Raw genomic sequence first — 16,017 nt, 5'->3', positions numbered from 1 at the left:
ATGCAGTGCCGCGTGAAAATCAAGGACCTGAGACAAGGCTACCAAAAAGTCAGAGCGGCAAACGGACGCTCCGGAGCCCTGCCCCAGACATGCCGCTTCTACGAGGCACTGCATGCCATTCTAGGTGGGTCTGCCACCACTGCCCCACCAGTGACCGTGGACTCAGTGGATGGCATAGTGAACCAGGACAGTTCCTCCTCGATGTTCGCCGATGGGGAAGATGAGGAAGGGTCTGTGGAGGACGGCGCAGGCGACAGCGAACACAATACCGCTTTCCCTGACAGCCAGGATCTCTTCATCACCCTCACAGAGATCCCCTACCAACCCTCCCCGGCCGTTAACCCGGACTCTGAATCAGGGGAAGGATCAGGCGGTAAGTGCTATAAACATGTAAACATTTATTTTTTATAAAACAGGTATAAAAAAATAGAAATACTATATATAAAATTTTCAATGAAAAACTATATGAAAAGTAGGTCCACACATATAGGGATTGAACAATAATCCTCCAGGGACAATTCAAGAAAGGTCTCATTCAGGTCCTCGAAAAGCCTCCGCAGGAGGTTCCTGGGGAGAGGTGCTTTGTTGGGTGCTCCGTGGAAGCACACTCTTCCGCGCCAGGACATCCTTATGTAGATGGGAATCATCGCCTCCACAAGCATGGCCGCATATGGTCCTGGTCTCTGCAGGGCTTCCCTTAGCATCCGCTCTTTGTGACTCCGAGGGACCCGCATCAGGGTGATCTCATTCATGAAATGCTGCATCTAATTAGGGCAATTAGTGTATTGTTACTGTTGTGAATGGTTGACTTTTACTTTGCATAACAATGACCCTCGCTTAACAGCCACGTGTTGTAGGCCACATAGGAAAAGCATACATTGATCTTTCCCGTGCACTGGCGGGAGTGGCTGGAAAAGGGTCAGAGTATATGATTTCCAGATTGCCTTTAGCGGGAGGGCACAGCTATCCATTAACTGATAAGCAGAATGTACTGTAAGGCTTACCAGGACTGTCTGCTAGACGGATTCAGCTGTCTCTCCCCACTTGTCCACTCTCCTGTGCAATGCCGCAGCCAATGAGAGCGTATTCCGAAATCTCGAACTTGTCCTGAGATCTCGTGAGACTTGTTGCCCTGTATGGTCTTGTTCAGAGAAACTGACTAGACTGTGTTCACTGTTCGCAAACATGTATCTGTTCAAGGAAATCAGTTACTTTTCCCATCACACAGCTTCGACTCTTTCCCGGACTGCCCCGGCATCCCCCTCGCAAAGGCTGGCGCAGATTAGGCGGCGAAAGAAAAAGACTAGGGACGAGATGTTTGCGGAACTGATGGCCTGCTCCAGAGCCGAGGCGGCAGAGCAGAGACAGTGGAGGGAGACCCTATGTCAACAGCATCGCACACACTTCAAACGGGAGGACAGGTGGCGGCAGGAAGACCAGCAGGCGACTCAAACGCTGCTTGGGCTAATGAGGGAGCAAACGGACATGCTCCGGCGCCTTGTGGATGTTCTGCAGGACCGCAGGCAGGAGGACAGAGCCCCCCTGCAGTGTATCTGCAACCGCCCTCCCCCGCCAAGAAGTCCTGCCCCCCCCTCACCCAAAAGTACAAGACGGAGGGGCGGTAGGGGCCGTGAGAACTGTCACTGCACCACTGCATAGCGCTAATGTACCACACACCTCTCACGCTATAAATTTGTAGAAGTGCTTCCCTTACAGGCTCACCCAGTCCCAAATCCAAGTTTCATCCCCCCACTGTGTATTAGATTATTAAAAGCTGTTTGCTGTTATTCACTGTTTCGGTCACGTCTTTCGTGTCAGAGGATTTTTTTGTGTATGGCGGGGGAGGGGATTTATAATTGCACGGTATAGCCTACATTACCAGGGTACAGACTTGGGGCCATGATCAACTGCAGGGCACACACACACTGCAGTCAGTAGTCACCAGGGTCACTCTGTGTGGTGTATGCTGCCCCGGGTCATTCTGTGATGTGTATGCTTGTCCAGGGTCCTAGCGCCTGCCACCCCCTTAATGTTAAGGCACGCTGCCCTTACCATGCACTTCCACCGTAGCAACGAGCCTCTCCACTGCCCTGAGCCCCAACAAGAGCCCTCATCCACGGACAGATACTCACCCTTCCCCCACACCCCTCACCCCTTCCTACGCCCAAACCCGCAGCCCACTGCCGTCATCTAAACCCCTATCCAAAGAAGGCACCACTCGCCCCTTCCTGCAAACCCACCCCTTCCTGCAATCCCTCCCCTTCATGCACAACCACTTGCAACCATCCCCCACCCCAGAGACCTATGTAGGAGCAGGAGGATGTCATTCCTCTATGGAACAAGCGGTCTGTACATCAGTGCACACCGTGCCCAGCACAGTATGCGTCCATGTTTCAACACCTGAACAGAAATGCAAAGTAAAACAAAGATTTATTAATAATGAGTGTAACAATTAATTTGCTTTAAAACGTGCTTTGGAAGTGGGGGAAACTTGGAGAACGGGGTATGTAACCGCAGATCGAAATCGACACATACAGACACAGGCCCAGGGTCAGTTTCTCTTGAAAGCAAGTGGAGAGTCATAGGTTACCCTGCTCTCCGAGGAAACTTGCTTTCAAAGCCTCCCGGATACACAGCGCTTCCCGCTGGGATATTCTCTCGGCACGGGTGTCTGGCTGAGCGTAAACTGCAGCCAGGCGATTTGCCTCAACCTCCCATCCGGACAAAAAGGTCTCGCCCTTGCTCTCACAGAGATTGTGGAGCACACAGCAAGCAGCAATAACTACGGGGATATTCTTTTCGCTGATGTCCGAGCGAGTCAGTAAGCTCCGCCATCTCCCCTTGAGACATCCGAAAGCACACTCCACCACCATTCTGCACTTGCTCAGCCGGTAGTTGAAGAGTTCCTTCTCTCTGTCCAAGGTGCCTGTATAGGGCTTCATGAGCCAGGGCATTAGCGGGTAGGCTGGGTCCCCGAGGATCACTGTAGGCATCTGCACATCCCCAACCGTTATTTTGTGGTCCGGGAAGAAAGTACATGCCTGGAGGCGTTTAAACAGACCAGAGTTCCTGAACACACGCGCGTCATGAACCTTGCCCGCCCACCCAACGAAGATGTTGGTAAAACGTCCCCTATGGTCTACCAGTGCTTGCAGCACCATTGAAAAGTAGCCCTTTCGGTTAATGTACTCGCTGGCCTGGTGGGCTGGTGCTAGGATAGGGATGTGAGTCCCATCTATAGCCCCACCGCAGTTTGGGAATCCCATCACGGCGAAGCCATCTGTGATGTCCTGGACGTTTCCGAGAGTCACTACCTTTGAGAGAAGTTGCTCAACGATTGCGTGGGCTACTTCAATCACAACAACCCCCACAGTAGATTTGCCCACGCCAAAGTGGTTCGCTACTGACCGGTAGCTGTCTGGCGTTGCAAGTTTCCAGAGGGCTATGGCCACTCGCTTCTGCACACTCAGGGCTGCTCGCATCCGTGTGTCCTGGCGCTTCAGGGCAGGGGCCAGCAAGTCACAGAGTTCAAGGAAAGTGCCCTTACGCATCCTGAAGTTTCGCAGCCACTGTGATTCATCCCAGACCTGCAGCACTATGCGGTCCCACCAGTCCGTGCTTGTTTCCCGGGCCCAGAATCGCCGTTCCACACCATGAACTTGACCCATTGCCACCATGATCTCCATGGCGCGGCGTACCCTGCTTTGTGAGAGGTCTGCGCCACTCTGTGAATTCCTGTCCTCACCGCGCTGCCGGAGCCTCCTCGCCCGATTTCTCAGCAGCTGACTGTGGAAGAGGTGGACGATAAGGTGCGAGGAGTTGACAACGGCCATAAGTGCAGCGATGATCGCAGCGGGCTCCATGCTCGCAGTGCTGTGGCGTCCGCGCTGTAACCGACCAGAGAAGGGCGCGAACAGATTTCCCGCCGGAGCTTTCAGGGAGGGAGGGCGTGATTGACGGTTCAATGACAACAGTTACCCAAAAGCACCCTCGACACATTTTTCCCCCAGGAGGCATTGGGAGCTCTACCCAGCATTCCAATGGGCAGCGGGGACTGCGGGAACTGTGGGATAGCTTCCCACAGTGCACCGCTTCCAAAGTCGACGCCAGCCCCGTTACTGTGGACTCAGAAATTCGAATTAGTGTATTTACTGTGGATACACAAATTCGACTTCATAAGGTCGAATCCACAAATTCGACTTAAGTAGATTCGAAATAGTCTTGTACTGTAGACAAGGCCAGAGATGATGATGCTTGTCCCCCACTTTGAAAAAGGTTTGAGATCTATTGATGAAAAATACTATGTACTGCAAGTGTTATCTTTTTAAGATTTGGTATCTATGTTTGCGTGACCTTGTGGTCTTCTTATTGGTAGATTAGCATAAGCAGGCACTATCCCTGTAATGATAACATGAGTACAAGATCAGTGAAAAGAATTTGTATTTTATCATGGAAAGATGGTACAGAGCCGTCTTTCCTTTGCTGATGCAAAACCACTTTTTTTTTGCCTTCTCTCTCAGGCAGGAAGCACACTTCTACCCTAAACTTTCTCGATCTCCATTTGAGAGAGACCCCACATCCTTTGGGAACTGGCTGTAAATGTGCCGCACAGAGACCCAGACAGCAGAGTAACTCTGTCATAGTATTTGAAGGCTTGATTTTCAAAGATGCTAAGCATCCGCATCTCTCATTGACTACAGTTGGAGCTCAGCACCTCTGAAAATTACGCAGACATTTACTACAGTGTTGATCTGTCTATTTTGTGCAGGAATATCAGCGTAGTCTGAAAAATGTGTTACACTATTCCAGGGTTGTCATGAAGGAATGGGTGAACTAGGTACCTTCTTTCCTTTCCAGAACATTAAGCAATTTTTAGAAAATTAGAAAAAAACTGTTACATACTCTACAGTAATTATGTTTTTTTGAAATGTGTTGTCCATATACATAGTCTACTCTTGGTGTTCATGTGCCCCATGTACTTGAGATGAGAATTTTTTGGCCAGTGGCATTCGTTAGGGCCACACTAGTGCTCTCCTGAATGTCCTTTCGCCTCCCCACTTAAGGACATAAAGAATGGGGTGGACCAACCATCCATCATTTCCTTCATCAGAACAGGAAATAGTGTTTTGTAAATGTAGCAGCCCCCAGATGGCTGCTCTACATAATTTGGAGGTGGGAACATTTCTGAAAGAAGCTGAAGAAGCTGCTTGAGCTCTGGCCAAATGAGCTCTGACCTGATCCTGCTAGATCATTCAGAATCACAGGGCCGCTCATAGGATTCAGGGGGCCTGGGGCAAAGTGGAGGAGCTGCGGCGCTTGTACACACCCAGCGGTGGTCCGGGTCTTCGGTGGCATTTTGGCGGCGGGGGGGCCCTTCAGTTGCTCCGTGTCTTCAGCAGCACTGAAGGGACCCCCGCTGCCGAAATGCCGCCGAAGACCCAGACTGCCCCACTTGCCCCCCCCCTTCCCCAGGCAGCCCTGCAGAATCATGAATCTTAGCTCTGAGAAAGTTGTACCATGAGTAATTCATTAGAAACTATTGACATTGGTGTAAATGGTTCCAGCAACATCAGTACAGAGAGAGTTGGTACCAGTTCCGAGAGCCCTGAAACTAAAACTTCAGTCAGGACCAGATACAGCATGAAACTGTTCTTTAGCTGGTACCATAGCATAGAGACTGGAGGATTTGTTGCGGGGGGTGGGGGGAGGCGAGGGGAGCCAGAGAGATCCATCTCAGGTCTTGCGCTTCACTTAGATGAGATCGTGAGTCAATCTATGCCTCTTTTCTTACTAGGTCCCTCAGATGGTGAGCTGTATTTATGCTCTTTAGAGATGCAATGCTGTATCCTAGCCCTGTCAGTTGATGATGAGGATTTGAGTACAGGAACAGAATTTAGGGCACATATCTGGCCCCAAGAGATGCTGCTAGCCAAAAGATTCTGAACTCAAGATCCTGGGGTAAATATGTGCCAAGAGTGGAATACACATGGACAATCATTCAAAGAAGAACTAAACCTTTTATGACAGACTGAAATATTCTGACATTTGGCTGGATCTAGAAGTGAGTATATTAAAAAACAGAGGGAAGTTGCTCTGGATGTATTTCTGGATAGAAATAAGAAGCTTGTTCTTATTAAATGTGCAGCCCATTTATTTCATACTGAAATGGTTTGATTAGTTTGAATAAGCATCAAAACTTTTGAATTTGGACTCTGAATATTTTGACTTATGACAATTCCCAGGTGTTTTCAAGCTGTGCTTAGGGGAAAATGGAGGTAGTTGGGATAATTAAAGGGAACTGAAAGGTTGCATCTGAATGCAAAGAAAGTTGCAGGGACTAGGAAAGAGCACTACTGACAATTAATTAATGTGACTACATTTTATTATATTTGTTATGCCTGCCATTTTGGTATGGAAGACACAAGGCACTTACCATTACTTTAGGGGGGAATATATGTTTCAGACTATACTACTAGATAGAATGTCACATATACTATATTACAAAGATATTCTGAAACAATGTGTTCCCCATAGAACCTCAACAAATGCTTTTAAGCTGGAAAAGCAAAACTGAAACCAAACAAAATAGATTTAAACAGTTTGCCATATCATATTTCATATAGCAATTAATTTCATAAATACATTGGTGTCACTGTGCCTCAGTGGGTCACAATTGAGAATACCGAATGCAGGACAAACTGCTGAGAAATAGGGCAGACTCACCCCAAACTGGAGGTTATTCTGTCATTAGATTATACCAAGCCAGTAACAAAAATAAATTTCTGTTTCGCCACATTGGTTAACAAGAAGTAAAAAATGCAGTCTCCTTAGGCATTTCAGACCTTGTTTCACCACTCAGACACTGGACTCTGACGAATGGTTATTGAAAACTAATTTAATCAAATATAGGGCTCATCGAGCCCAAGGGATCAGCCACTTAGCCAGGTCAATATATAACCCAGATTTTATCCAATAATGCTGGTGCCAATCCTTTAGTAACCAAAAGCTAAAGGTTTAATAATAAAAGAAAGAATAAGGGAGTTAATAATGGTTAATAGATCATACACATAAAAATAATTGCAAAGTCCTTATATCAGGTGTGTGGCAGTGATGGCATAACTGCTGATTTATAAAGTCTTTGGTAACTTCTGAAAGATTGGAAGGTCCTTAGTCCATAGTTCAATATACTCCTTTTAGCTGTAAATCCACAGTCCAGAAAATCAGAGCAGGAAAGACGCAAAATAGAGACAACTCTGGGGTCTTTTATATCCTTGGACACGTGCCTGGAAATGTACTGTCTCAAACAAAGCTCTCAGCCCGATTTGTGGAAAGTTACTGGCACAAGATGAAATCTAGGGTCACAAGATGAAATCTAGGGTCACAATAGCATATCATATGTCCTTTTATGGCTTGATGACTCACAGAGAATAGCCATTGGCCTCTTGGAGCCTGAAGCATCAGCAGGAAGGGCTATCTAGGTGGACTGTGTTTCTTCCTTGGCCTATTGTGAAAGCTAAGTGCCTTTGATGGGCCATCAACATGTAGCTGTCTGGCCTCAACATAAATTTTATCTGGTGGGTGTTACCCAGGAATACAATCACATGCATAGGATACAAATCCATGGCCACAGATACACATTGTAATCATCCTTAGCAAATAACTTTTCCATTGACACCACATCTGACAGAGTTTGTACAAAATGTGTTGCAATTGTATAACAGTGGCAATATCAATTGTATAAATTGTTGTGACGGGTTGGATTACAGAACCTCCCTGGAAGCTGCCACTTTGTGCCCAGACTATTTCTACCCCTGCTTTCCCTGCTAGCTCAGGACTCCAGCCCCCTTTCTTGCTGAACCAGACACACCTGTCTGTTCCAACAAGACCCAGGATCTGAATTACATGCCCCAAAGCTGCAGGTTTACCTGAAAACAGCTAACAGACGTGTTCCTGTCTTTAACACTCAGATGCCCAACTCCCAAGGGGGTCTAAACCCAAATAAATCCGTTTTACCCTGTATAAAGCATATACAGGGTAAACTCATAAATTGTTCGCCCTCTATAACACTGATGGAGAGATATGCACAGTTGTTTGCTCCCCCAGGTATTAATACATACTCTGGGTTAATTAATAAGTAAAAAGTGATTTTATTAAATACAGAAAGTAGGATTTATGTGGTTCCAAGTAGTAACAGACGGAACAAAGTAAGTTACCAAGCAAAATAAAATTAAATGCACAAATCTATGTCTAAACAAACTGAATACAAATAATCACACCCTTAAAGATGCTTCAGTAAGTTTTTTTCATCAGACTGGACACCTTCCAGGCCTGGGCACAATTTTTTCCCCTGGTACAGCTCTTGTTCCAGCGCAGAAGGTAGCTAGGGGATTCTTCATGACGGCTCTCACCCTTTTGTTCTGTTCCAGCCCTTTATATATCTTGTGCATAAGGGGGGAATCCTTTGTCCCTCTCTGGGTTCCCACCTCCACCTTCTCAATGAAAAGACACCAGGTTAAAGATGGATTCCAGTTCAGATGACATGATCACATGTCACTGCAAGACTTCATTGCCCACTTGCTATACAGGAAGACTTACAAGTAAAACACACCCATCTGCAGACAATTGTCCTGGTTAATGGGAGTCATCAAGATTCCAAACCACCATTAATGGCCCACACTGCATAATTACAATAGGCCCTCAGAGTTAGATTTCATATTTCTAGTTTCAGATACAAGAGTGGTACATTTATACAAATAGGATGATCACACTCAGTAGATTATAAGCTTTGTAATGATACCTTACAAGAGACCTTTTGCATGAAGCATATTCCAGTTACATTATATTCACTCATTAGTATATTTTTATAAAACCATATATACTGCAATGTCACAATGGTCATGTTCAGTCATACATCATCAAACTTCCAATGCAAAATTGATGCAAAAAGGGGTGTCCCAGACACTGCTGAATGCATCCTAGGAACTTCCCATTCTTCGTCTTATATTATTACAGCTTCTAACCCAACATTAGAAGTATCAGTGTATAACAGAAATGATTCATCAAAATCAGTTCTGAACAAAGCAGGCTTTTTCTTTGTAAGGTCCATTATGGAAATAACAGTGTTACTGAATCCCTTTACAAACCTCTGGTAATGTCTGGTTAGACCAATAGTGGATTGTATCTGCACTTGCAACATAATCCCTGCACATTTCAGGAGCTAATGAAAATAACTAATTTATCCATACAAGCTCTGGCAAATGTTTGGAACCCATTTAGCATCAACTCAATGTAAATATTAATGTTGTCCATGGTGTATGTATCTTGGCATTTAGCCATGAAGGGCATGGATATCTTCATTTTGATACCATCTAAATTATTTACAATGATAGGGGATGTGTATAGATGTTTACTATCTTGTATGTTATTTATAGTGAAGTAAATGTTTTGTCCCTAAATGTACAAAACATTTGATCTTTTTAGCTGCTCATACAACTATTTATGGAAAAATTCTATGCAAATACATATGTATTTTGCTTAGTCAATTTGAAATTTTTACTCTAGTTAGTGTTGGAATACTTTAAATGCTCTCATGATCAATTCTCTTTCTTTTTATGTGCCTTTCTAGTCTGCATTTATTTCCTGGACTGGTTTTTTGTCTATTAGCAGTTTCTGATGTCTGATGAGCTCCATAGTAAGGTGTTTATAAATTGTTCATTTTACCATGTTCAGGGACATTCTTTAAAGTTCATAAACTAGTTCATTAGAGACTGTGAACATTCAATGAGATATTTTATATACATAAAGGTACATGAACCTTTAAAAAGTATCTAGGAATTTTTATGAATTCTTATTCATTAACTGTGAATAAGTTCATGAATGTAACAATATGATAAATGTACTTGAACTTTTCTGCAGAGTTCCTGACCAATTCATTGATCATGAATAATTTAATAGTCCTTTAATTAAATTTTCATGTACTGTTCGTGAGCAAGTTCATCTTAGCCCTAACATGTACCTACAATTAAAAAAATGCTGTGAGATTTATTGCAGTATTGAAGCATTAATTTGAATGCAAGGAATATCATTAACATTAAAACAGGACAAATAATATATCTGAAATATTTTTATTGGTTAAAATGGCAACATACCAGAGAGTCTGAATACCAACTATAATAAACTTATCTAGAACCTTTATATGTCACCCATGCCCCAAGGTGATTTATAATGTGATGTTATGAATAATTCTGTTATAACAACCAAGGTTCTACAAGAACAAATAGTTTTTTCCTATTGGTTTAAGGTGCTAAAATGGGTAGTGTTGTTCATTCTTGTTAAATCTTGCAAGCAACTTTCTGCACATTATTTTTGATGTAACTAACTTCACAATGAGCTAAGAAAATTATATTCAAGCATGCAAACTTTATCTCCATCTACAATCCATCTTCAACATTATTATGCAGACTGATAGTAATTTGGCTTTCCCATATAATTAAAATGGGATAATTTCAATTTTTTTTCTAATTTCATGTGGATTTTAAATGGTGGTTGCTTTAATAAGCTAATTAAAAGGGGAAAATAAAGATCCCTCTTTTCATGGTTGTCCATTCAAACTTTCTTAAAGGAGCTCTTAAACTTTTGCTGGTTTCATAAAGCATTTCTTATTTTAAAAAGTTGCCTTTTTCTTTCAAGTTGTGCTCTATCACTGCAAGGTTATATGGGTCAGAAGTGTCATGCTGTTTCTTTATACCTATGCTCACCTGTAACTTCTGATAACACAGATGAGATAAGTAGTTGTGAAGAGTCTCAATGTCAGATTTTTTCTAATACTTTTATAAGGCTAAGGCTGAAGGTGAATGAATTTCTGCATCAAATTAAAAAATGTCACTTATTTCATCTTGTTCTCTCACATCAAGCGCCAATAATTCTAATTGTACAGCATCCTGGGGGAATGGTTCTAGGGGCTAAGTACATATATAAATTGTTGTGTAATAAAAACCCCAATAATAGATTTTAAGAGCATAATTCCTTAACTGTGACCTTCTTATCCCACATACACATACAATATATACTTAGATGTGTAAATAACACCTCAGCAATGTCATTATCAGGTGGGCTTGACTGAATATGCCATGTGAGCGCTCTGACATTCAGTGTTAACAAAACTGTAAATGATGCAGTTAGTCAAATCTCCAGCTTTTATAAAGTAGTTTGAAATATGACTTTCATAAAAATTAATGTTTGCTAAAATAAAGCAGGTATAGTTTGCCCAAGAACACTCATAGGTGCTTCCTAAAATGTGGGACTGAACTTGATGTTTAAAAATGATTTATGCAACTAGACAGTGTAATCAGACTATCAGTGAAATGAAACACTGGCTGCAGTCATCACAGTACAGGTCTTATTTGAAAGATTCAAGATGTGTGTGAGAGATAAGGTAGCTAGATGATACACAGGAGATTGCAATTTCAATAGCAATTTACCAGAAAGCTAAAAATAAAGAACCTTCCTTTCCTAGAAAAATGTAGATGTGGTTTTGCTGAAGAAAATCATAGTTTTATTTACCTAAAAGATTAGAGAATTTGATTCTAATTCACAAAGAAATGTAGGGATTGGAATGTAAATTATCCCCAAGGGCATTTCAAAAGATATCTGTAGCAATTTGATAGAATCTTTACATTTTTTTTAAAGTTTAACATGATTCTTGTCAAGTTAAAGTCATTTTTTTCTTGTCATTAAAATCTTTCTGCCCATAGAATGGATGCTTTATAAAGTAATCAGTACACAAGTCACATCCATCATGCTGAGTGGGAAAAATGGGGGATGGTCAGGAGACAAAGATTGAGTGAAAAAAGTGTTATGAAAAAATCAGACCACAAAAATATACATGTGTTAAAATAGTGTAATTTTTGCGTTCTTCTGATAGTATCAGTGTCTGAACTCCTATGTAAAAACATGTCAGTAACCATTTAGACCAGTAAAATATTAACTTTCATATAGGGATATAACTGGAAATACTCCTTTTGCTTCTAAATTATCTTTTGGGTTTTGAGAGCGGACGGTATGTTGCAGATTTTCTGCCAAGTTCAGCTTGCTGCAACAACAGGGCAGTTTCCAATGAATTTCATTATCACACCTATAAAAAGATGCAGAGTCAATAATGAACATCATCTAATACACAGAAAGAAGGAAATGTGATTTGGCCAGCAAGCTCTACAGATGCCTTTCATAGCCCAGTAATTACAACACTTGCCGCTAAGAGAGGAGTGCAAGCCAAGCAGGAAGTGGAGACACTATTTAAGGAATTAACAGCAAATTCAAATGTTACTGCTTGAATGATATTTTCTGGAGCCTGACACTTACCATTAAATGTTTACTTGAAAGATTAGGGAAGTACTGAAAGAAGATGGAAGGGTACAGCTTGAAGTGCCATTACTATTAAGGAAAGGAGCAATTGGGAGGATTATCATTTCAATAGTGCTGCAAATGTATACATACATCATCTTGATTTCTTACATACTAATATAAAATCTACCTTTATTCAAAACCGTTAACAAGGACTAAAGATTAAATATAAACCTGGTAAATACCTTGTATAGCATGGAACCACAAAACATGTTTTTAGTGTTTAGCATAATATTTTCAATAATGTATGCATTTTAGAACTAATACTGGTTTTGTTTGTTTTTTAAACTTTTTATTACTCCATAGTGGCTTATATAATTAAAAAGAGAGTATTCTTATAAGATATAATTGACAAAGGGAAGGGAACTAATACTAAATTGGGTGAATTGATGAGAATTATAGATTTGTTTCAAACTTTGATGGGCTAATGGGATTATGATCCCAAATTAGCTGTTACAACTCAAGAAAGAGATCTTGGAATCATTGTGTATAGTTCTCTGAAAACAGCCACTCAATTTGCAGCAGCAGTCAAAAAAGCAAACAGAATCTTGGAAATCATTAAGAAAGGCATAGAAAATGTCAGAAAATATCATATTGCTTCTATATCAATTCATGGTACAGCTACATCTTGAATACTGCATGCAGATGGGATTGCCCCATCTCAAATATATATATATATATATATATATATAGGAATTGGAAAAGGTTCAGAGAAGAGCAACAAAAATGATTAGGCGTATGAAACGGCTGCCATTTAAGGAGAGATTAATAAAACTGGGACTTTTCAGCTTGGAAAAGAGATGACTAAGGGGGGATATGATTGAGGTCTATAAAATCATGACTGGTATGGAGAAAGTAAATAAGGAAGTGTTATTTACTCCTCCTCATAACACAAGAACTAGGGTTCACCAAATGAAATTAATAGGCAGCAGGTTTAAAATAAACAAAAGAAAGTATTTTTCACACAACACACAGTTAACTTGTGGAACTCCTTGCCAGATGATTTTGTGAAGGCCAAGACTATAACGGCGTTCAAAAAAGAACTAGATAAATTCATGGAGGATAGGTCCATCAATGGCTATTAGCCAGGGTGGGCAGGAATGGTGTCCCTAGGCTCTGTTTGCCAGAAGCTAGGAATGAGCGACAGGGAATGGATCACTTGATGATTACCAGTTCTTTTCATTCCCTCTGGGGCACCTGGCATTGGCCACTGTCGGAAGATATGATAATGGGCTAGACAGACCTTTGGTCTGACCTAGTATGGCTGTTCTTACGTTTTTATGTTAACACTTGAATTCTTGCGTTTGAGGGGAATATCTGATGCCTGAATTCAGGGGGTGTCCTTTTGTTTTGCAAAATGGCCAAGGACTTTTTTTTTAACCCAGATTTAAAAAAAATGTTTTTGCTCCAAAAGTAGGCTATAATTATTTAAATATAAACATCAAAAATCAGAAGAAAATGAAGTAGTGTGTTTGGTCACAGGATTACTGTGATAGCAAATTTTGAGAGCAATGACTATGTACTAAGGTATGTGCTCAGTCAGTAAGTTTAGCTTAAATATTTGCATACAAATGGCTAAACAGATGCCAAACTACAGTAAAAGCTTTATTATCCAGCATGTTGGGGGAATGGTGGGTTCCAGTAAGTAAAAAAATCCAGTTAACTAAGAGGGAGAGAGTTTGGGGGTGGGACAGGGCTCAGGGCTGGGGGTTTAGGTGCGGGAGGGGGTATGGAGCGCAGATTCTGGGATGGAGTTTGGGTGCAGGAGGGGCTTGAGGCAGAGGGTTGGGGCATGGGAGGAGGTGCAGGGTGCCGGATTCGGCAGCTCCCCATAAGCGGTGACATGTCCCTGCTGCTTCTAGGTGGAGGTGCAGCTAGGTGGCTCTGCCTGCTGCGCCTGCCCTGCCCCAAGTGCTGGCTCCGTAGCACCCATTGACAGGGAACCACAGCCAATGGAGCTGTGGAGGTGGCACCTGTGGGCATCAGTAGCATGCAGAGATGCCGAGCCCTGCCTCTGCCTGCAGATGCCACCCTCACAGCAGCAGGGACATGTTGCTGCTTGTGGGTGTTGCCCATTTCCAGCACTCTGCACCCCCTCCCATGCCTCAACCCCCTCTCCCCCACCCAAACTACATCCCAGAGCCCACGCACCACACCTCCCCCTCCACTCTGAACCTCTCATGGCCATTCCTCTGCCTAGGAGCAGCAGGAACATGTCACCACTTCCAGGGAGCCACACAGAGCCAGGTAGAGAGTCTGCCAGCCCTGCACCAACCAGACTATAAACTGGATTTTCAATGAAGATCAGAAATGCAAGTTTATAGAGTTTTCCAGTTGGTAAAGTGTCAGATAACACATATTTTACTGTATTTTCACATTTAAAAGATTCCAACTAATGAATAAAACCAGTAGCAACTGTGATTTGATTGCATAAAAAATGTTCGACTTTGCATTGGCTCAGTGACCGTGGAGTGAGCTGTGCTGACACTGACCAGCAATTTCCTAATTTATGCGCAGCGTATCTAGATACCATGCTAAGAAAAAGATGAGAAATGCATCAACAGTTCCGTAGATTACATAGATTGGTTGATTTGCTTGGTTGGAAATGTATTAATGCTTCTGACTCCCTCATTAAAAACTCAAAGTTAAGTTATTTTATTGAATGCCAGTGGACATGTTAAATAGAAGGTAATTATTGAAAATAATTCAGTTGTCCCTAGTGAGGTCAAATACGTTTTACTGTTTATCTCTACTGGATTCAGAAGATACTGACGGTACTTATCAATTCAGTGCTGTGTGGTAGTTGTTCTATGCACTCTTATGAGCACTGAGAAATTGTAACTGTTTTTTAAAAAAAGTAATAAAGAAGACATGAATCACTGAATGTTCATAAGAAAATTCATTGTCCCTTTGCATGAATAGGTCTAAAGGAGGGAAGATCTTTGGTCCTTGGGTGAAGACTTTAAAAATTCCAGTTATTTGTTTTTTTAAAAATTGTCTCTACCGTGACACATTTCAGACATCTGATCAACACAGTTGGTGATATTTTCATATTCTGTCTCTAAAATAAACCATTTGACTTAATGAGACAATTATCCCCTTTGATAGACACTGTGGATGTTATCTAGGCCTATGTGGCACCTGAGGCATTTCGTTCACAAACAGAACCTCGCCGCTCCATTTGCTTGGGTCAGCAGAGACCCATCATCATCCAGGTTGGCTTAGAGAGTTGTGAGGATGATGACTAAGTCCTGCCTCAGTGCAGGGGACTGGACTAGATGACCTACCGATGTCCCTTCCAGTTCCACATTTTTTATGATTTTATGGCTACTTCCCCATGGGGGCTCAGGTTTGTTGAACCCAAACCTCTATCTGCAGATATCTCCACACCCCATTCTATCAACTTTACTGTTTATGTGTTTGGATGATGGAAGATGGCTAGTGTCTAGGCCTTCTGATATTTTTGGAGCTAGTTAGCCTCTCCCACACTTCACTTAGGTGGTCAGGAACAGATTGTCATCCTTTCCAGGAGACTTCAGTAAGGAACACTGCCTTCTCCATTATTTAGACTTTCAACAACAGACTACGTGTCTCTTCCCTCCATAGCCAGTACAG

This window comes from Mauremys mutica, chromosome 5 (assembly GCF_020497125.1).
Source record: "Mauremys mutica isolate MM-2020 ecotype Southern chromosome 5, ASM2049712v1, whole genome shotgun sequence".
NCBI lineage: Eukaryota > Metazoa > Chordata > Testudines > Geoemydidae > Mauremys > Mauremys mutica.
This window is presented reverse-complemented; position numbering follows the sequence as displayed.